Source organism: Miniopterus natalensis, chromosome 20, assembly GCF_054644295.1.
Source record: "Miniopterus natalensis isolate mMinNat1 chromosome 20, mMinNat1.hap1, whole genome shotgun sequence".
Classification (NCBI taxonomy): domain Eukaryota; kingdom Metazoa; phylum Chordata; class Mammalia; order Chiroptera; family Miniopteridae; genus Miniopterus; species Miniopterus natalensis.
In genome coordinates this window covers 1,564,390-1,587,064 of record NC_142100.1, presented here as the reverse complement: position 1 = coordinate 1,587,064, position 22,675 = coordinate 1,564,390, and positions in this window count along the sequence as shown.

The following is a 22,675-nucleotide window of genomic DNA, read 5'->3' as shown; positions in this document are numbered from 1 at the left end:
GGAGGGGGGTCTCCCCCAGGTCCTTCAGAGGAAGCATGCCTTGCCGACACTATGATTTTGGACTTCTAACCTCTAGACCTGTGAGGCAATACATTTCTGTTGTTTTAAGCCATCCAAGTTTGTGGTACTTTGTAACAGCAACCCTAGGAAACTAACACAACTGCTTTCCCCCAAATCACAGAATTAGTCATCTTCAGAGTCAGGATGTAAAACCATGTCTATCTCACTCCAAAATTTGTATTCATAGTTTCTATGCTTTACTGCCAATGGGCTAAGGCAGCATTTAGTAGAAACTAAGTTCTGCATCTTTTTCAGAGAAGGCATTATTAAAGTGTGCTTCTGAGGATGAGAATAGAGTTTTTGGATGAGGAAGGGATGGAAAAGAAATGTAGACAGAAGTAACTGGGCAAGTATGAAAGACATGGAAGTGTATGGTGCTTCAGGAATAAGCATGGCTCATGCATAGGGCTGAAAAGTTCAGTCATGCAGAGTGCCTCCACTTTCCGGGAAAGTCCCAACTGAGTGCTTGCAGGTATATTTTCATATTAGAGGAGCACTTGAAACGACAGAATGTCTATAGTCTCTGCCCAATCATAAGGGTTCCTGCCCTGCAATTTAATGTTAGAGCTTTGGTGACGATGAATTCTAGCATAGCCAGTTCACTAGGCAGGGCGACTGGGAGCTTTCTTTAGCAGAAGGATCCATAAGATGAGGAACATTTTACTTCCTTGTCATTAAGCATGGTCTCTTAATTAAGTTGTTTTCCACACTCTTGATCAGAAGGGAATACCAAGAAGTCCTTTTTCAGGAAAATGTTATTTCTCCTCCAGTCTCCTCCATAGCCACCTTGCTTCTTCACCCCCAACGTGTCACTTGGTAAGGGGCTGGTGCCAATAAGTAAATAAGCCAAGAAATGAAGAAGTGATTGCCCTTTATCTCAATGTGTGCATGTGTGCGTGCCAAGGGAGGAGCACAGCCTGAGCCTCTGGCAGATGCAAAGAGGGTGCTGGGAGCGCGAATCACAGACACAGTCATGCTGAGATTTTCAATGACTGCAGTGACTTCTTAATTTTGCATAGAGAAAGGAGGTCACATGCTAGTTATTGAGGATATTACTACTGCATGTCTATCTAGATTCCAGACTTTACCTTGCTCTACCAATAAAGACTCTTTTATTGAACACTGTATATTTTGATCCAATTCAGGTAAAATAATTTAAATGAGGCAAAAGAAGCTATGTAGGCAGTGGGTATTAATACTAGAATATCTTTAATGAATAATAAGAAATAAAACCCCTCATAGCCATTTATAGCTTCTCTTTTCCTCTGTGTCTTGTCACACAGTCAGGCAGTCTCAAAATGTTACCAATTTTTTTCTTTCTCTCCATTTCCAGTACGCAGTTCACAGGCACCCATTCATCTTTAAAGCTGTGGCTAATAACTGACCTCTCCTGCAAACACTTCCCTAATCGTCCCACTCCCTCCCACACTACGCAGCAAAGTCAGAAACTTCCTTCCCTGTGCTTTAATAGCATTGTCAGCACAGCTATTAGGAGATTTATCACATTGTACTATAATTATTTATTTATCCTCCTATACGGCTGCATAACAAGCCACCTCAAAACTTAGTGGCTTAAAATAACATTTACTATTCCTGTTATCTCTTAGGGGTCTGTAGTTTAATTGAGCTCTGCTAGGCAGTTCTCACTCAGGGCCTCTCCACAACTACCATCGAGTAGGGACATCAGTAGCAGCAGGGGCTGGAGCTGGGATCATCTCCAAGGCTTCATCGCACACATGGCTGGTGCCTAGCCTACGAAAACTCACAGCTTTGGTCCTTTGGGCATCTCTCTAATTTTATGTCTTTCCTCGTGGTCTGTGCCTCATGGTAGCTTCAGAGAAGCTTCATGTCTTACATGGACACTCAAGCCTCCAAAGATAAGTGTCCCAAAGGACAGCAAACCAGGCAGAAGCCATTTTGACTGTCATCATTGAGCCAAATCACACAGTGCCTATCTTGCCATAGTCACAGGCCAACCAGATTCAGTAGGGCAGAAATATAACCTATCTCTAAACCCCATGGAGGACAGTTAAATCACATTGTAAGAATAGTATGTAGGATGGATATATCCAGGCAGTTGTCTTTGGAAAATACAACTACCCACAGTTATAAATGCAAGGTTTGGAAAAATCGTTGGTCCTTAGTGGTCTGTTTATAGATATGAATCACCCTTATTCCCCTGTGTAGTCCTATTATCTTATCCCCAGCTATTTTCAAAGCTTCTATTCTTTTATCTTTCTTTTCAGCCTTTCCTACATTCAATTTACCATTTACCCCATTTTCTGAAGACACGTTTTCTAAAACCCCTGCTTCTTTCATGTCTCATTTTCAGAAGCCATCAGCAGCTCCCAATTGCTTGTGGCAGCCTAAGGATATTGTCCCAGCTTGCGATGCTCTGGATCCCTCCTATAGTTCCACAAAAACAACAACAGAAGAAAAAAAGGGAGACAAATCCTTAAAGACGAACAGCAGAACCTCCAAAATGTGGAAGATAGAAAGCCAACAGAGCAGTAGCTAACTCTGATAATTTGCAAAGTTAAAACTTTTTCCAAAGAACTTCATTGGAGCATAGAACTGGAATACCAAATTTGCCTCTCAATTTGAGGGAAAAGGTGGAGTTAAAAATTTAAATAATTTAAAAGTCTACATAAGAAGCAGTAGCTGTCCCTCCTCTATCTTGCCAGAAAACTTTAGGTTAATTCTTTTTAGGATGCTGGACATGGAACAGCAGGCAAGCTGAAAACACAGAGAATAAAATAAAAATCTCCATATGAAACAGTGAGATCTCTGGGAACCTTTTCTATTAGGCTCATGAATGCTAACAGATAGGTTTTGGCCCTGTACCCCTTCCTCAAACCAGTCAAGAAATCAAAGCATTTCCCTTGAGAAAAAAATAAATAAGAAACAAAAGACATGTTACCAGCCACAAAAAAATAAGTAGAGACTTTGACCATTGTGGTTTCCCACCTGTACTAACCTACAGTGAAGCTTCCAATGGACAAGCACCTCTGAAGCAACAAGAGCTTCCAGGAGGGTTTTGCTACTGCTCTCCTCCATAGGACCACAGAGTAAAGAATCAACATACACTTGAGGAAAACCTTCAACTGAAAAGTCAGAGGCCAAAACAAAACAAGTCTGGGGAAAAAGAAACTTGGAAGAAATAGAGACGATGCCAGAGCAACAAAAGGAATTGGAGAAAGAAGAAAAGGAGATAGGAAACTACAATTAAGACCCTTAGCAAGATTAACGATGAGAGTAGAAATAAAAGATTCAAAACAAGAATTGGATATATGGCCAAGAATATATCACAGAAGATGAAACTAAAAGACAGAGGGATAGAAAAGAGAAAGCATAAAAAGAATTAGAGGATTCATGGCCATCTATCATCTGAATTAAGAAGGATTCCGGGCAGAAAGCTCCAGAGATAAAACTGGAAAATTACAAAGGAAGACAGATCTGAATAGCACTTTTCACAGCAACACTGGGACTTAGAAGACCTCAGAAAAACACCATCAGTCCTGGCTGGTCTGGCTCAGTGGTTAAAGCATTGGCCCACGGAATGAAGGGTCCTGAGTTCAATTTTGAGCAAGGTCATGTACCTTGCTGGCAGGCTTGGTCCCTGCCCTCACTGGGGGGTGCCTGGTAGGCAACCAATCATGTGTCTGTCTCACACTGAGGTGTCTCCCCCTTCTCTCCCTCTCCCTCCCTCCCTCCCCCTCTCTCCCTCCCTCCCCCTCTCTCCCTCCCTCCCTCCCCCTCTCTCCCTCCCCCTCTCCCTCTCCTCCTCCTCCCCCTCCCTCCCTCTCTCCCTCTCCCTCCCTCTCCCTCCCTCTCCCGCCCTCCCCCTCTCCCTCTCCCCTCCCTCCCTCTCCCTCTCCCTCTCCCTCTCCTTCTCCCTCTCCCTCTCCCTCTCCCTCTCCCTCTCCCTCTCCCTCTCCCCTCCCTCTCCCTCTCCCCTCCCTCTCCCGCCCTCACCCTCTCCTGCCCTCTCCCCCTCCCTCCCCCTCTGCCCCTCCCTCTCCCTCCCTCTCCCCCTCCCTCTCCCTCTCCCCCTCCCTCCCCCTCCCTCTCCCTCTCCCTCTCCCTCCCCCTCCCTCTCCCTCTCCCCCTCCCTCTCCCGCCCTCTCCCTCTCCCCCTCCCTCTCCCGCCCTCTCCCTCTCCCCCTCCCTCTCCCTCCCCCTCTCCCCCCCTCTCCCCCTCCCCCTCCCCCTCTCCCCCTTCTCTCCCCCTTCTTTCCCCCTCCCCCTCTCCCCCTTCTCTCCCCCTTCTCTCCCCCTCCCCCTCTCCCCCTTCTCTCCCTCTCCCCCTCCCCCTCTCCCCCTCCCTCTCTCCCTCTCCTCCTCCCTCTCCCTCTCCCCCTCTCTCTCCCTCTTCCACTCTCTCTGAAAAGCAATGGAAAAAAATATCCTCAGGTGAGGATTAAAAGAAAGAAAAAGAAAAAAAACCTTCAAAATTCCCAGAAAAAAGACTTCCCGTTTACAGCTATACTCACCAATACTGAGTCAGATTAGATTCTCCTTCAACAGTGTCTCAAACAAGTCGCTTCTCTGGGCTCTTTCCTCAGACCCCAGGGGTGAGCCCACCACAGGGAGGAAGTAGGAGCAGGGACATGAAGACCCAAGAAACAGGGTCCTCCCGGGAGGCGAGGGAGGACATGTCCCATAGAAGGAAGGGGAAACGGTAGGCCCCGCGTGACAGACCCAGGAGCATCTGGTCCAGGCTGGAGGGGGACCCAGATGGCTGCAGAAGCGCATCTCCAAAGAGACATGAAACACAGGGCATCCTGACAAGTTCAAACATAAGCCTGAGAGAAGACAGCCCTTACGTGGAGTCTGCAGTAAGTTACTGGTAAGGGCATTGAAAATAAATGTTAAAATAGTGCAATTATTAATTCAGGGTGAGGGTGTTGTAATCCCTGTGTACTACACGGCTCAATTGTGAATAAAATGTACATAATTGAAATTGTATAAAATTTAATAATAAAATTTAGACAGTAAGAAGAAAGAACAAAAGAGAGGGAAGGGAAGGAGAGGTGTAAGGAGAGCAAAACAAAACCAAGAAAAACGCTGTCAATTGTTGCTTACATTGAAAATTTTTCAAATCTAAACCCCTTTGCAAGACAGCCACAGTCTTTCACAACAGCTTCATCTTAACTCACTATTGATCAATAATACCTAATATTTTTATACTCATATTTTCCTTCCCAACCTGGGATTCCCACTATAACTTCACCAAATTGTATACATCTTCTAAAGCACTTGAATTTGTATTACCTTCATAAAGCTTTCCTTGACCATTCCCACACCGAGGGATCTTTTCCTTCCCTAAGGGCCCACAGCAGTTATTGTCTGTACCCAGTTAGTTAACTGGACTCATTGCACTTCAGCTTTCAAAGCATCGTGGTTTATACAAGTGGCTTATAGTTTCCTTATAAAGACAGGTTCTCCCACAGTGACTCATGCTGAGCTGCAGAGCCATCTCCATGGTAGGAACATTAACATTTTTTGAACAAATTAGTTAATTAATAATTAAGTTACTCCACCTTCTGTCTCTCCCATGCTATGCTTCTGCTGTTTCTTCCACTGAGCAACAGGGGTTTGTTGTAGCTTTGCACTGATCTCTTCTGCCTGTGGTTGCTGGCTCAGGCGCTGATTCAGTCACTGCTTGGACACGTTGCCTCCTCCACGCTCAGACTCTGGGGACAGAAGATGAGGACCCTTTGGATGCAGATGGAGTGACCATGTCATGATACTTCATTGGTGTTACTTTTCTTTTGGAAGGCCTGTTCTTACCAAATTCAAGTAGGACCCGAAGGGGTAGGTGGGGGGACTACAGCCAAATCTGCTCTTAGCTCCATTTAATGGAAAGAAGAGGAAAGACAAGACTATCCGCTCATTTTTTACATATATATTAAACTGTTCAGTACATATTTGCTAATTTTTTTAATTTTTTAAAAATTTATTTTTATTGTGGATAGTGTCACAGATGTCTCATTCTCCCCACCCCCACCTGCCTCCCTCCACCCTGCTCCCGCCCCACCTGATGCCTTCCCTGCACTACTGTCTGTGTCCATGGGCTATGCATGCATGCACGTATGTTCTTTGGTTAATCTCTTCTCACCCTCCCCCCTTTCTTCTGAGGTTCGTCAGTCTGTTCCATGCTTCTATGTCTGTGGATCTATTTTATTCATTGGTTTATTTTGTTCATTAGATTCCACATATGAGTAAGGTCATGTGATACTTGTCTTTCTATGACTGGCTTATTTCATTTAGCATAATAATCGCCAGGTCACCCATCCATGCTGTCTCAAAGGGTAAGAGATCTTCCTGTTTTACAGCTGCATTATATCCCATGGTGTAAATGTACCACAGCTTTTTACCCACTCATCTATTGATGGGCATTTGGGCTGTTTCCAGATCTTAGCTATTGTAAATTGTGCTGCTATGAACATAGGGTGCATATATTCTTTCTGATTAGTGTTTCTGGATTCTTAGAATATATTCCCAGAAGTGAGATCACTAGGTCAAATGGAAGTCTTATTTTTAATATTTTGAGGAATCTCCATACTGTTTTTCATAGTGGCTGCACACGTCTGTATTCATCCAGGCAGTGTAGTAGGGCTCCCTTTTCCCCACATCCTCGCCAGCACTTGCTGTTTGTTGATCTATTCATGGTAGCCATTCTGATAAGTATGAAGTGATACCTCATTGTGGTTTTAATTTTCATTTCTCCAATGATTAGTGACCTTGAGTATTATTTTATATGTCTCTTGGCCATCTGTATGTCCACTTTGAGAAGTGTCTATCCAGGTCCTTTGCCCATTTTTCGGATTGGGTTGTCTTAATTTTGTTGAGTTGTATGAGTTCTTTATATATTTTTAAAATTCACCCCTTACCAGATGTATCATTGTTGAATAGGTTCTCTATACAGTATGTTCTCTTTTCATTTTGATTTTGGTTTCTTTGCTGGGCAGAAGCTTTTTAGTTTGATGTAGTTCCATTTGTTTATTTTTTTCCTTTTGTTTCTCTTGCCCTAGGAGATGTATTGGTGAAAATTCTGCTATCTGAGATGTCTGAGATTTTACTGCCTATGTTTTATTCCAGGATTTTTATGGTTTCGTGACTTATATTTAAGTCTTTTATCCACTTTTAGTTTTTTCTTGTGCATGGTGTAAGTTGGTGATCTAGTTTCATTTTTTGCATGTACCTGTCCAATTTTCCCAACATCATTTATTGAAAAGACTGTCTTTACTCCATTTTCAAATATTAATTGACCATATTGGCATGAGTCAATTTCTGGGATCGCTGTTCTGTTCCATTGATTTATATGCCTGTTCTTATGCCAGTACCAGGTTGTTTTGGTTACAATGGCTTTGACTGTTCTTTCTCAAGATTTCTATGGCTATTTGGGGTCTTTTTTGGTTCCATACAAATGTTTGGATTATTTGTTCTAGATCTGTGAACTATGCTAATGGCATTTTAATATGTATTGTGTTGAATCTACAGATTGCTTTGGGTAGTATGGCATTTTAATGATGTTATTTCTTCCACTCCATGAACATGGTATATGCTTCCACTTGTTTGTAGCTTCCTCTATTTCTTTTTTCAGTGACCTATAGTTTTCTGAATATAGGTCTTTTACCTCCTTGATGAAGTTTAGTCCTAGGTTCCTTATCTTTTTTTGTTGCAATGGTAAACGGAATTGTTTCCTTAGTTTCTCTTTCTGAGAGTTCATTACTGGTGTATAAAAACGCCACTGATTTCTGAATATTAATTTTGTATCCTGCTGCTTTGCAAGATTCACTTATTAAATCAAATAGGCTGTTGGTGGAGTCTTTAGGATTTTCCAGTTTGGATGCCTTTTATTTTTTATTCTTGTCTGATTGCTGTGGCAAGGATTTCCAGTACTATGTTGAATAAGAGTGGTGGAAGTGGAAACACTTGCCTTGTACCTGTGTTTAAGGGTAACACTTTTAGTTTTTGCCCACTGAGTATGATGTTGGCTGTAGGTTTGTCATATATGGTCTTTATTATATTGAGGTATAACCCCTCTATTCCCATTTTGCTGATAGTTTTTATAAAAAATAGATGCTTGATTTTGTTTTTTCTGCATCTATTGATATGATCATGTGATTTTTCCCTTCATTTTGTTTATGTGATTTATCACATTTATTGATTTTCAAATATTGTACCAGCCTTGCATCCCAGAATAAATCTAACTTGGTCATGGTGTACAATCTTCTTAATGTATTACTGGATTTGATTTGCTAATATCTCATTGAGGATTTTAGCATCTATATTCATCAGGGATATTGGCTTGTAATTTTCTTTCTTTGTAATGTCCTTACCTGGTTTTGGAATTAGGCTAATGCTGGCCTCATAAAAACATCTTGGAAGTCTTCCCTCTTCTTGAATATTTTTGGAATAGTTTGGGAGAACAAGTGTTAGTTCTTCTTTGAAGGTTTAGTAAATCTTGCCTATAAATGCATCTGGTCCAGGACTTTTGTTTGCTGGGAGTTTTTTAATTATTTCTTCAACTTCATTACTTGTTATTTGCCTGTTCAGGTTTTCTGAATCCCTCTGGTTGAGCTTTGAAAGACTGTATGTTTCCAGGAATTTGTCCATTTTGCCCAAGTTGTCCAGTGCACATGTAACATATATATGCTCATAGTATTTTTGTACATTCCTTTGTATTTCTGTGGTGTCAGTTGTTACTTCGCCTCTTTCATTTATTTTATTTGGTTCCTCTCTTTTTTTTTTCTTGATGAGTCCTGCTAAAGGTTTATCAATCTTGTTTATCTTTTCTAAGAATCAGCTCTTTGTTTCATTGATCTTTTGTATTGTTGGGGGATTTTTTAGTCTCTATGTCATTTATTTCTGTTCCAATCATTATTATTCCTTTTTTCTACTTCTTCTGGGCTTTTCTTTTTATTCTCTTTCTAAGTCTTTTAGTTGTAGGGTTAGATCATTTATTTGAGTTTTTTCTTGTTTCTTGAGGTAGGCCTGCAATGCTATGAACTTCCCTCTCAGTACTGCTTTCATTGCGTCCCATAGATTTTTCATTGTTGTGTGTTCATTTTCATTTGTTTCCAAGAAAATTTTTATTTCTCCTTTTATCTCATTGGTAACCCATTCATTGTTTAATAACACACTGTTTAGCCTCCATGTGTTTGAATATTTTTTAATGCTTTTATTGTAGTTGACTTCTAGCTTCATGCCAATGTGATCTGACATGATGCTTGATATGATTTCATCTTCTTGAACACGTAGGAACTTGTTTTGTGTCTTAACATGTCTATTTTTGAGAATGTTCCATGTGCACTTGAGAAGAATGTATATTCTGCTGCTTTGGGATGAAATATTCTATAAAAATCAATTAAATCCAAGTGATCTAATGTGTCATTTAAGGTCTTTGTTTCCTTGTTGATTTTTTGCCTGGAAGATCAATCTTGTGATGCCAGTGGGTTCTTAAAGTCCCCTATTGTTACTGTATTGCTGCCCATCTCTACCTTAAAGGCCACCAAGAGTATTTTTTTATATATTTAAGTGGTTTCTATAGCCTTTGTTTTGAAATCTATTTTATCAGATATAAGTATTGCTACCCCATGGCTTTTTTTTCATATCCATTTGCATGGAATATTTTTTCCATCCCTTTGCTTTCAGTCTGTGTGAATCTCTTATTCTGAGGTGGGTTTCTTTTACACAGCATATGTATATGTCATGTTTTCTTATCCACTCAGCTACCCTACGTCATTTTATTGGAGCATTTAATCAATTTACATTTAAGGTTATTATTCATAGGTACTATTTATTGGCATTTTTTCTTTATGCCTCTGTTCCTCTATATTTACATATCTTCTTCTTACAACAATCACTTTAGCATTTCTTGCAATGCTGGGTTGGTAGTAATAAACATCCGTAGCCATTTTTTGTCTGGAGAGTTCTTTATTTCACCTTCAATTTTGAATGATAGCCTTGCTGGATAGAGTAGTCTTGGTTTCAGATCCTTGCTTTTCATTACTTTGAATAATTCATGCCATTCCCTTCTGGCCTGTAGTGTTTCTGTTGAGAAATCAGCTGTTAGCCTTATGGGAGCTCCTTTGTAGGTAACTGTCTGTCTCCTGCTGCCTTTAAGATTCTCTCTTTGTCTTTAACATTTGTAATTTTAATTATAAAATGTCTTGATGTGGGTCTTTTTTTGTTCCTCTTGACTTGGACTCTGTAATTCCTGAACTTGCATGACTTTTTCCTTCACCAGGTTAGAGAAGCTTTCTGTCATTATTTCTTCAAACAGGGTCACTGTCTTTTTCTCACATTCTTCTCCCTCTGGTATCCTCATGATGCAGATTTTGTTCTATTTCATGTTGTCCCAAAGTTCCCTTAAACTCTCCTCACACTTTTTTTCTTTTTTAACATATCTTTATTGATTTCAGAGAGAGGAAGGGAGAGAGAGAGATAGAAACATTAATGATGAGAGAGTCATTGATCAGCTCCTGCATCCCCTCAACTGAGGACCGAGCCCACAACCCAGGCATGTGCCCTGATGGGGAATCAAACTGTGATCTCCTGGATCCTAGGTTGATGCTCAACCACTGAGCCATGCCCAGACAGGCTCTCCTCATGCTTTTTAAGTGTTTTTATCTTTTTGCTGCTCTAATTAAGTGTGTTTTTACCTTATCTTTTTGCTGCTCTAATTAAGTGTGTTTTTACCTTGTCTTCCAAATTGTTTATTTGAATCTATACTTCATCAAACCTGCTTTTATTTCCTTTATTTCCCTCCATTGTATTATTGCTGTCAGATATGGTGAGTCTTCATTTCCTCCTCATTCTTACTCATAGTTTCTATGTCCTTTTTCATGCTAATGTAGTTCCCACTAAGTTTCTTGTATTTGCCAATAAGTTCTTTATAGTTCTCACTAAGTTCTTTGAGCACCATTATAATCATTACTCTGAACTATATGTCTGAGAAACTGCTTACCTCCATCTCATTTAGGCATTTTTCTGGAGATTCCTCCCTTTCTTTAATTTGGGGATTATTTCTTTGTCTCTTCATTTTATTTGTCTCTTTGTGTTTGTTTCTATGTATTAGATATACCTGTTATGACTCCGAGTCTTTGTGGGGTGGTCTTTTGTAGTAAATGTCCTGTGGGACCCAGTGGTGCAGTCTCTTTGATCTTCTAAGCTGGATGCTCTAGGAGTGACCCTTTTGTGGGTTATTTGGGCTCTCTTGTTATAGTTGGGTCTTGATTGTTGTTATTCCATTCATGAGTAGGACCTCCTCTCAGGCTGGTTAACTGTGAGGCTCAGTTCCAACCACACTGTGTGAGCCATTGTACAGGGCCTCTCAGGCCAAAACAAAACAAAACATAACAAACAGGAAACAAATAAAAACATACAAAAGATCCCAACAACAGCAGCAAAAAAAAGAAAAAAAAAAGAAATAGGAATGAGAAAAGAGAACAAAAATAATAAACAAAAAAGAAAAAGATAATAATATTAATAATAAAATAAAAATAAAATAATACTAGAAGAGAAAATGGGCAGAAAAACATTCTAAAAAGAAAGCAGGGAGAGAGAAAAGAATAAAAGTAGGAAAAGGAAAATGTTAAAAAAAAAGACATGAAGAAAGAAAATATCAAAAAGTAAAAAGAAGAGAGAGATAAAGTGAAAGAACAGGAAAAAAAAAAAAAGGTGTAAGTAAAGGAAGGAGGAAAATAAGAGATATGAAAGAAAAAAGAGATAAAAGAAAAAAATAATAACAATAATAAGAATACCAAAGCATAAAAAAGAAAAAATGAAAATAGTAGAGGGGAAATAAAGCACCACCAAATGAAGTGCATCTCTGCAGATTTTAGTTCCTACTAAAGTTTCCCTTTGGATCCTGCTCTTATGCTGTCTGAGACTAACTGTTTTGTATGCTTATTTTGGGCCTCCTGGGAGGTACTTTGTGCCAGCCAATGTCAGAAGCTGTCCAAGTTTGGCTCTCAGTGACCCGATTAAAGCTTTAAGTGACCTACAGCTTGTGGCTGCTTTCTACCCACAGGAAGGGCCAAGCTGAGCTCCCAGGTCTGCCTTAGAGCAGCAAGGGGCCCAATCTCAAGGTGGTTTTTGCTCTTCCTTGTTTTAAAAGTCTTCTTAATTTAGTCCCCAGCTAGCACTTCAAGGCGAATATTCCCCAATTTAGTTTTGATTCCAGTTAGATTTTGGGAGAATATGGGGGAAACATCCACTTATACCACTGCCACCTTCCCCTCTCTTTTCAAGATTATCAGCCCTTTAAATGTGGTCTGAAAATACAAAACAAAAAAACAAAAAACTTACACAGACTCTTTCCACAGTTAGGACATGGTCATTTTTCTACACAGAGATGTCATACCAGCATCGCCCACACTTTCTAGGACCACCTGCGTTGCCGCTTGGACACCTCATCTATCCCCTCACTTTCCACATCCCTTGGCCCAGAGACCCCAGCCTCTACCTATATATAGCCAAAGCACAGCATCTCCTGCTTGTCAGATTTAGTCCCTTGAAGCCCAGAAAGGCAATGAGAATATAATTTCCTTAAAAGAAAAGCAGCAATAAAATCCCTATTATATAGCCCAAAGTTCTCATTTCTGGCTCACAGTTCACTGAGTCCTAGAACCTTGGAACTGAAAGAGGCCCTAGAGCATCTCTCCACCACTACTGCATCTGATGACAAAGCCCTCTGGCTTGCCTGATGAGCAATGCTACTGCTTCTGCTTTGATGCTACTATCAAAGGAAGGATTTCCCTCAGTAACTGATGACAAGAGACCTATGTGGCATGTGACAGGGAAGCTCTGAGGGCAGAAGGGTGAGTGATTGAAGAGAGTTTGCTTAAATGCAGTTTTTCTTTACATTTTCCAATCATAAACTTTCAAAAGAATATGAAGAAAGTTTTAGACTATCTCATCCAGAAAAGTGCATATAGACGTGATATTTTAGACATAATTTTAATAGGTTCAAAAACTCCTGAATCTTCCATAGATGCCAGTTAAGAATCCCTGCTTTAATGTTACTTTTGAAGGCTAAGCAAACGGTATGTGTCCATGGACTAAAACATTTAAATTAGTCTAGATCTGGGAGAAAATATCAAGCCTTGGAAGCTGAGAATTTTATGTTAAATTTTAGCACCATACATTGCTGTCATCACCCACTTGAACAAATTGTGCCTCAGAGACACTGCAAAGGTTAAAAACACTGAAAAAAGTGAGGTAGCCTTGCAAGTTACTTTGGGGGGCTTCGTATTTCCTTGAAATGCTTACCATATTGTGTAGAGAAATGGCACATTTCTCTTCACCATTGTGTTGGCAACTTTTAGGATTCTGAAGGTTAATGATTTGGGGGCCCCAGAACTCACATGTTTCACCTTTCAAAAGTTTTATTTCTCTTTTCTTTGGAAAATTTCCCAATGACTTTTAATTAAGTGTACTCTCTGTTGGCAGGCATGAGACAATACAGAGAAAAGATTTTGTGAATTCTTGCTGAAAAAATCAAACTTGTATTTGTTGGCTGCTGATTGATTGGTGGAAAGTTTAACTTCGTCATTGCAAATTAAAACCCACAGTTAAGTAATCCCTGTAAAAACAAGCTTGTGAAGGTGGCTCCTACAGCACTCGCATGTACATTTTACAATGTTTTTGGACTTTTGAAGCTTTCTTAGGTGTGAGGCTCTTGCTTTTGAGAATATGTGCTTCCTGTAGAACTCCCTAGACAAGAAGTGACCCCATGTGAAGCAGTGTTGATGGCTGGACCAGATGTTTGTGCTAGAGGAGAGGTGTGGGGATGATTAAGAGAGTATAGTACATGTGTCACTTCTTAGGAGCAGAGAAAAGAAGTTTTCTATTATGCAAGGTGAGATGAGACAAGAAGCAGGTCTCTTTCCTGAATATTAACTCCTGGGTCTGAAAGAAACTAATCCATTCTTCTGCCTTTAAGCAACCCAACGTTCAAATAGATTTTTTTTGTTTTTGTTAATCCTTACCTGAGGATATTTTTTTCCATTGCTTTTCAGAGAGAGTTGAAGGGAGGGAGGGGGAGAGAGAAACATCAATGTGATAGAGACACCTTGACTGGTTGCCTCCTGCACGCGCCCCAACCCAGGGGCAGGGAGCGAACCCACAACCCAAGTACGTGACCTTGACTGGGAATTGAACCAGTGACCCTTTGGTGCATGCATCAATACTCTAACCACTGAGCCACACTGGCCAGGGCTGAAACAAATTGGTTTTTGTTGTTGTTGTTCAACATTTCCAAAAAAGGACATTCCAGCTTTCCTTAACTTTACATTCCAGAGTCTCACAATTCCTATACTCAGGAAATACTTCTTCAGGGTTAACTTAAACCTCTTTCCTTGCAATGGGAGACTATTGCTATCCTCCAAAGACTAGAAACACAGCTGTCTGCCCAGTGCCAGTTATACCATTCCATGTTTACATTGTTCATGGAAGGAAACAGCTCCAGGAACTTTTTGCTTGGCTCCCCACCGCCCAACAGGTCGGAACCTCAGGTTCTTCTGTCAGGTACTTACTTGGCACACTGTTCTCCCAGGACTCTAACATTATCACAAGTGACTTATCACCCTCTAAAAACAACAGTCTCTGCAAGGGGCTTTGAGAGATATCATACAAATACTGTACATGTTATGTGTTTTACATAACTTCCACTATAGGTAAAATAACCATCATTTTAAAAATAAGGAGATGGATTCAACAAGATTGGCTCAAACAGCCTTTGCACGGATAAGAAAGGAAGCCAAGAGTTGTCCCTCAAATCATGACGTGTCAAGTTCAGCACTCTGCACTACACCAGAGCTGTTCCTGTGGAGTAAATAAAGCCCTGGGCCACCAACCATCTACTTCCTGCTTTTGCAATTCTTCATCTAAGGAAGAGAGGGACAGATACACAAATAGATGAGCATAAAGACTCATTACAGCCTCTGAAAATATGTAAAGACTTCAGTCACAGAACTGTGGGATTGGCGGTGGGGTGAGCAGCAGGAAAGCCACACCCTGACTACAGAGTGATCAAGAAGAGAGGTGCTTAGAAGACACACAGACCTCATTTCCAGCTCCAGGTCTAGAACATTCAATAGGACACTGGACAAATTCGTGCACCTCTGAGTTTCAGTTACATCATGCATAAAATGAGAATAATGACAGCTATTTTACAAAGGTTTTTTCAGGAATAAATATATATGTTTTTTTAGGTAGTTAATGTCAATTTTAATTCTTTCCTTTTACAGACATTCCTTCTGGAGCCCTCCATATTTCTGTTCTATTTTGTTCTCCGGGTCAATAGCTCAACTGCCATCCTTGGACTTTCCTTCACCATCACTCTGGGGCTTCCTTGTCCTTCTGCCCACTGGAATTTCTTTGTTCTGGGCTTTTCCTTTATTTTGAAGCACTCTCAATTAACCTTACTTTTAAGATTGGGCAAAAGGTACATTTTGTTTCTGGGACTTTGCATGACTGAATATATCTTTATTGTTACCTCATACTTGATTATTGAAATAAGGATAGCATTCAATTTGGAAATTATTTTACTCTCAGAATTTTAAAAGCATTGCTCTATATCCTTATATCTTCCAATGTTGCTGTAAAAGTCTGATGCCATTTTAATTCCAAATCATTTGTAGGTGGCCCCTTTCATTCTCTCAAGAAGCTTATAAAATCATCTCTTATTTTCTATCCTGGATATTTTTACATTAAAATGATATGCCTTAGGTGGGCATTTTTTTCCATCATTTAGTAGATTTTAGACTGGGAGTACAAACATATATATTTAATTGGTTACTGCTAGTAGAAAAGATTTTTAATTTATTTTAAATTTATTTGTGTTTCTTTTTTATTTCTTTATTTTTACCTTTCAAGAGACATAAAAGTTTGTTTTTTTAAAAAACAAACTTTTTTATTTTTTAATTACAGTTGTCATACAATATTATACTAGTTTCAGGTGTACACACTGGTGATTAGACATTGTATAACTTACTAAGTGATCATCCCAATAAATCTAATGCCCATCTGACATCATACAGTTATGAGAATATAACTGACTATTTCTTATGTTGTACTTTACATCCCATGACTATTCTGTAACTACCAATACGTACTTGTTAATCCCTTCAGCTATTTTACCCACCTCCATATACCCCCTCCCATCTGGCAACCATCAAAATATTCTCTGTATCTATGAGTCTGTTTCTGTTGTACTTGTTTATTTTGTTAGATTCAATTGTTGATAGATATGTATTAAGTGTCATTTTTTTGTTCATATTTTTGAATTTTTCCTTCTTCTTAAAAAGACATATTAACATTTTGTATAATTCTGGTTTGGTGGTGATGAAACCCTTTGTTTTTTTCTTGTCTGTGAAGCGCTTTATCCATCCTTTGATTGTAAATGACAGCTTTGCTGGGTGGAGTAATTTTGGTTGTGGGTACTTATTTTTCATTACTTGGGATATTTCATGCCAATTCCTTCTGGCCTGCAAAACTTCTGTTGTGAAATCAGCTGACAGTCTATGGGTGCTCCCTTGTAAATAACTAACTGCTTTTCTCTTGCTGTTTTTAAGATTCTTTGTCTTTAATCTTTAGCATTTTCATTATGATGTGTCTTGGTGTGGGCCTCTTTGGGTTCTTCTTGTGTGGGGCTCTCTGTGCTTCCTGGACTTGTGTGTCTATTTTCTTCATCAGGTTAGAGAAGTTGTCAGTCATTATTTCTTCAAATAGTTCTCTGTCCCTTGCTCTCTCTCTTTTCCTTCTGGCACCCCTATGATGTGGATTTTGTTATGCTTGAAATTGTCCCAAATGTCCCTTAAACTATCCTCATTTTTCAAATTCTTTGTTGCTGTTGCTGTTCTGATTGGGTGTTTTCTGCTACCTTGTTTTTCAAATCACTCATTTGATCCTCTGCTTCATTTAACCTGCTGTCGGTTCTTTTTAGTGTGTTCTTTATTTGAGTTATTGTGTTCTTCATTTATCACTGCTTTATTTTATGGTTTCTGTGTTCCTTTTTATGTTTTCTATCTTTTTGTTAAAGTTCTCACTGAATTAATCTACTCTTCCCCTATGTTCTTTGAGCATCCTTAAAACCAGTGTTTTGAACTCTGCATCTGGTAGGTTGCTTACCTCCATTTTATTTAAGTTTATTTCTGGAGTAAGAAGTAAATAGATAATTAATACAATTATCTCTGACAGGAAGAATTAAATAAATGTTTAAATAGTAACTATTCATATTATGGAATGAATAAAACAATGAACCTGAATGGAGTTAAATTAAGAAAGGTTTTATGGAGAAAATAAAAGTAGAATTGAAATTAAAACTAGGATTCAGGCTTGGTGTAGTAGACAAGAGCCAGAATTATTTCTCTGTCCTCGGCCTTCTATAAGCATAGATACGTCAGTCTTTGAATGTGGATGAACAAACTATCTGTCTTGATGGACTTTCAGAGTTTTAAACACCTTGCAGAACAGCAAAATAACAGAACGTCATTAAAGAGGCTGTAAGCAGATAAATGGCTTACAGGTGACACAGAGAGATGTCAGCATTAAAGCAAATTTTATCTTAGAATAAAGAATAACTTCAGTATAACTCCATTGAAAATTGAGCATGCTATAATGTTGAGCTATTCTTAGTGTGCATAACTTCTTAAATGATTAAGTCTAATAACTTGGCTTTTGCCATAGATCTGCTGCTTCTGACATAGATTACCTCTCCAGGACTCTGTAAAGTATTGGAAACAGGGAGATTGCAATTCTTGGAAGTTTCCTATTGATTGGTTAAGTAAAGCATCTGCTAAATGGATATCTAATTTGAAAGGTATACATTTAATGGAATTAATAAGTGAACTGATTAGGCAAAATGTTAAAAGTAACAAAAGTGCTCTAACTGATTGGAGACCTATAACAGACCCTAAAGAGTAAGGAGACTGGGGGTGGGGGAATTACTGGATGCTCTTAGTGATTGTGGCAACACTGCTTTTGACACATTCCTCGTCCAGTATGGATTTGTGGGATACAACCACAGTGCACAATATCTCCAAAGGAATGTAAATCAGGATGCGTTTCTATCCATGTATTACACACAATTTAAATGAAGACTGAAAGATTGTGGAAACTCTATCTTGTGCATTGGTGACACCAATTTACCCTTCTGGGTTTCTGTGGTAGTGAAATGAGGCCAGGTTGCCCCGCATTTTTGTACCCACTGGGAACACTGCAGCATGGTAGGAAGCGTTGCTTTGGGGGGTAAAGCTCAGAACTTGCTTTGGAAGGACACTCCTCAAAAACAAATGCTGAATAAGATACTTGATTGAAAAGTGTAGAAAGAAAATCACATCCTTTAAAACCTACTCTGTGCCAGTCACTTTACCTACATTGTTTTATTTAATTCTCGGAGCTATTCTGCAAGATAAGAATTACTAAGCACATTTTACAAATGAGAAGCCTACTGGGAGAGTTGGGAATTGAGCCCAATTGAGACCAAATGAAAAAGCAAATAGAAAGGAGCAGGAAAGTCCAAGTTAATAATAAATATTTGAACCAGGATGAAAATCAAAAGAAATGGGAAAAAATGTGGGAGATATTTTCCAAAAATAACCAAACAATATTTCCTATCCCACGTACTCTTCCAGAAACTTGCTGTCCCTATCCATTAGTAGAGTCTATGACTCCTCCCCATGAAACAGACCAGGACTTTGTGAGCACCTCTACTGACAGAGTATGAGAGAAGTGACACTATGCGACTTCCAAGGCTTGATCAACAAAAGCAACATAGTTTCTACCTGGTTCTCTCTTTATAGGATGTTTGTGCTTGGAAGCCAGCCATTGTGTTATAAGAAAGACTAAGCCACATAGAGAGGCCCAGGTGGAGAAAAGCTGAGGCCTTGAACCATCAGCTCCAGCTGAGCTGTCTGCCAACATCAGGCATCAACTTACTAGCCCGGTGAGTGAGTCTTCTTGGAAGTAGACCCTTTAGGCCCCAGTTGACCTGCTCCAGGTGATGTCACATGAAACTGTAATGAGTCTACCAGACTGAGCTCTGTTCAAACTGAAAATTTGTGATCAAAATAGATCAATGTTGCTATAAGTTACTAAGTTTGGGGGTGGTTTTGGTATGCAGCAGTAGATCACCAGAAAAATAGGGACCAAAGGAAGAAAGATTCACTGATGAATCCTGGCCAAATGGTAACAAACATCAATTTTGTTTATTTGACTGGGTATCCACTGCCATGATAGGTGAAGCATTTAGAGCTGGGAAATATTTGTGCATTTATTTATAACCAAATGACAAAGTCTGATCGTAGCATTTCTATAGTATCCACTCTAATGGATAGAGGTAGAGATGCAGATAATTATTCTTAATGATGAATGATCCAATAGAGAGGACACCTGCATCAAGATTCTATTATGTGAAGATGTTGGTGTAGGTAACAGCTGTACCTGCTGCCTCCCACAACCACATCAAAATTAAAGCTAAAATACAGAACAACCATCACTCAGAATCTCCTGAAATCTAGCTGAACAGAAGCCCTACAAGGAGGGAACTGAAGAAGCATCGAGATGGGTAGGAGGGGCAGACTCAGGCAGATCGGGGCTGAATCATGGAGTTGCAGCCCCGGTCCCACACCCAATGCTGTAGATTAAACTGGGGAGGGATATCTCAGTGGTGGTTTCCAGGAAGAGTGAGGGGTCCCAGACCCACATCAGGCCCCCCAGCCCAGGGCTCCAGGGCCAGGAAGAGAAATCCCCCCAACTTCAGACTGTGAAAACCAGCGGGGACTGTCACTGAGGGTCGTGGAGGGTGCTGGAGTCCTAGGCAGCTCCTCTTAAAGGGCCTGCGCACAGACTCAGAGATGCTCCTTCTGAGCCCCAGCGCCAGGCAGCAGCTTGAAAGGAACCTGGGACACTAGGGAGGAACTAACCTGCCTGAAATTGGGGCGAGAGGTCGGGGGGACAGCTTTCTCCCAGGCAGAAGAGCTGGCAGAGGCCATTGTTCCTTTGGCGCCCCTCCCCGGCCCCAGAGCTGACAGGCAGGCATCATATTTGAATCGCCAGCACCAGACTCACATCTTTCACCCCACCCTAATGATTCCAGGAGGCCCCTACCTGCAAGCTCATCCAGGCCATTTCCAGTGGCTTTTCGGTGCAAGTGGCCTCTCAGGCCTCATGTTTAGGACTTTCCTAAAGTCTCTCAAACAAGCAGCAGCATGCTCCATATGTCTTGATAAGTGGTGCCAGGCCTGGCACTAGTGGCAGCCTGCATTGGCTCATAGCTTGGCCTCTCCTGGACAATGCCAAGCCCAGCACAAGTAGCAGCCAACTATGCTTTGCTGTGTAGCTCATGCTGGGTGGCCCTGGGCAAGGCACAGACAGAGGCTGACTTTGCACCTCCCAGGAGGCCCCAGAGACAGTGCACCTGGTTGTCAGACCCAACCAAGCTGGATTACAACCCTACCACATCCATGAGTGACACACTCAAGGGGCATGCTCGGCAAACACCAAAGTTCCACTGAAGTAAATCCTGATCCACAGGGGTGTCTCCAGCTCTTTGGCTGTAGTTGCAGCTGGTCCTCACAGCTAATTGGCCTGGGGGTCAATTCCCTCCAGTGACACCAATAGCAACCAAGTCTCAACTACAACAGGACAGTGCACACAGCCCACACAGGGAAGCACCTAGAAAGCCCAGCTCAGGTGACTGGGGAGGCTGAGCCACTGGGCACTACACAAAGCCACTCTACAAATTCCAGGAGACATAGCAGCTCTTCCTAATATATAGAAACAAACACCAGGAAGTAGTCAAAATGCAGAGGCAAAGAAACATATCACAAAGAAAAGAACAGAAGAATTCTCTAGAAGAGGAACTAAATGAAAGAGTATTACAAAAACAACTGAGAAAATCAATGACATTATAAAGTTCCAATTTGAAATGAAGGCTCCATGAACTGAAATGAAGAATAATTTACAGGGAATGAATAGTAGAGTAGAGGACACTGAAAATCAAATCAACAATTTGGAACATGAGGAAACAAAAAACACCCAATGAGAAGAACAAAAAGAAAAAAGAATACAGAAATATGAAGATAGTATAAGGAGCCTCTGGGACAACTTCAAGAGGCTCAACATTCATATTATTGGGGTGCCAGAAGGAGAGGAAAGAGAACAAGAAATTGAAAACCTATTTGAAAAAATAATTACATAGAACTTCTCCTACCTGGGGAAAGAAATAGAATTACAAGTCCAGGAAGCACAGAAGATCCCAAACAAGAGGAACCCAAAGAGGCCCACAGCAAGACACAGTATAATTAAAATGCCAAAGGTTAAAGACAAAGACAGAATCTTAAAAGCAGCAAGAGAAAAGCAATTAGTTACCTACAAGGGAGTACCCATACGACTGTCAGCTGATTTCTCAACAGAAACTTTGCAGGCCAGAAGGCAGTGGCAAGAAATATTCAAAGTGATGAAAAACATGGAACTACAACCAAGATTGCTCTACCCAGCAAAGCTATCTTTTAGAATTGAAGGTCAAATTAAGAGCTTCACAGACAAGGAAAACCTAAAGAAGTTCATCACCACCAGACTAGCACTACAGGAAATGTTGAAGGGTCTTCTTTAAGAAGAAGCTAATGAACAAAGAAATCTGAGACAGAGACATTGATGCATGCAACAGATGATCATATTTCAGAAGAAAGAGGGAAGGGGAGTGGAGGGTGGGAAAAGATTAACCAAAGAAGTTATATGTATATATGCATAACCCAAGGACACAGTCAGTAATGGGGTGAAGGCCTGGGGAGGGGGTGGGAGCAAGGTGGAGAGGGTCAATTGGGGGGGGGGGAATGGGACACCTGTAATACTTTCAAAAATAAAGATAAATTTTAAGGAAAAAAAAAGATTTAATTATGCTCTAGGCAACATGTTAGCCCTTTCACAATCCTTTTCTCACTAATCCTCATAAAAGTCTTATTGAGTCTTACTCTCATTTTTCAAGATCAGAAAAAGGTGTAAAAAATTAATATTTTTTAAATCTCACACCAATGAGTGGTAGAGGCAAGACTCAAACTCAGGTCTTATTTCAGTGCTGAGTCACTTCACTGCATCATCTTTCATATTTGCCAAAGATGACTTCTCTTTGGTTTTTGCACACATGTGGTATCAATAGTTTTTGAATTATTTGGAGTGGATTTTTTTTTCAGCAGCAGAATATTTACCTTTCTTAGCTACTATTTAAAAAATAAGAATTTGCATTCTTGAAGCATACACAGTCTAAAGGTGTTGAAAGCAGATGGTCAATAATTATGCTGTGAGACTTGGGAAGTCAAAATTAAAAGAAAAATTTGTCACATTTATGGAGTGCTATGGTGCTTTGTATATATGCACATGTAATGCAGTTGGTATGTTATAAATAGAACTGACTTTTCCTTCTTTATTAAAATGACCGTTACCTGTAGTAAAAGTGTGCTTTGAATAAAAGCTAAGACATTTTGTCCATTGCAAGGGTGTCTTTGTAAGTTGAAATGCAGAACAGCATTGTGCAAAACTTGTATATTTCTGCCCTAATCAGTCTGCTTTAGAATTCTGTCAGAGGCTTGTGATTATTTGA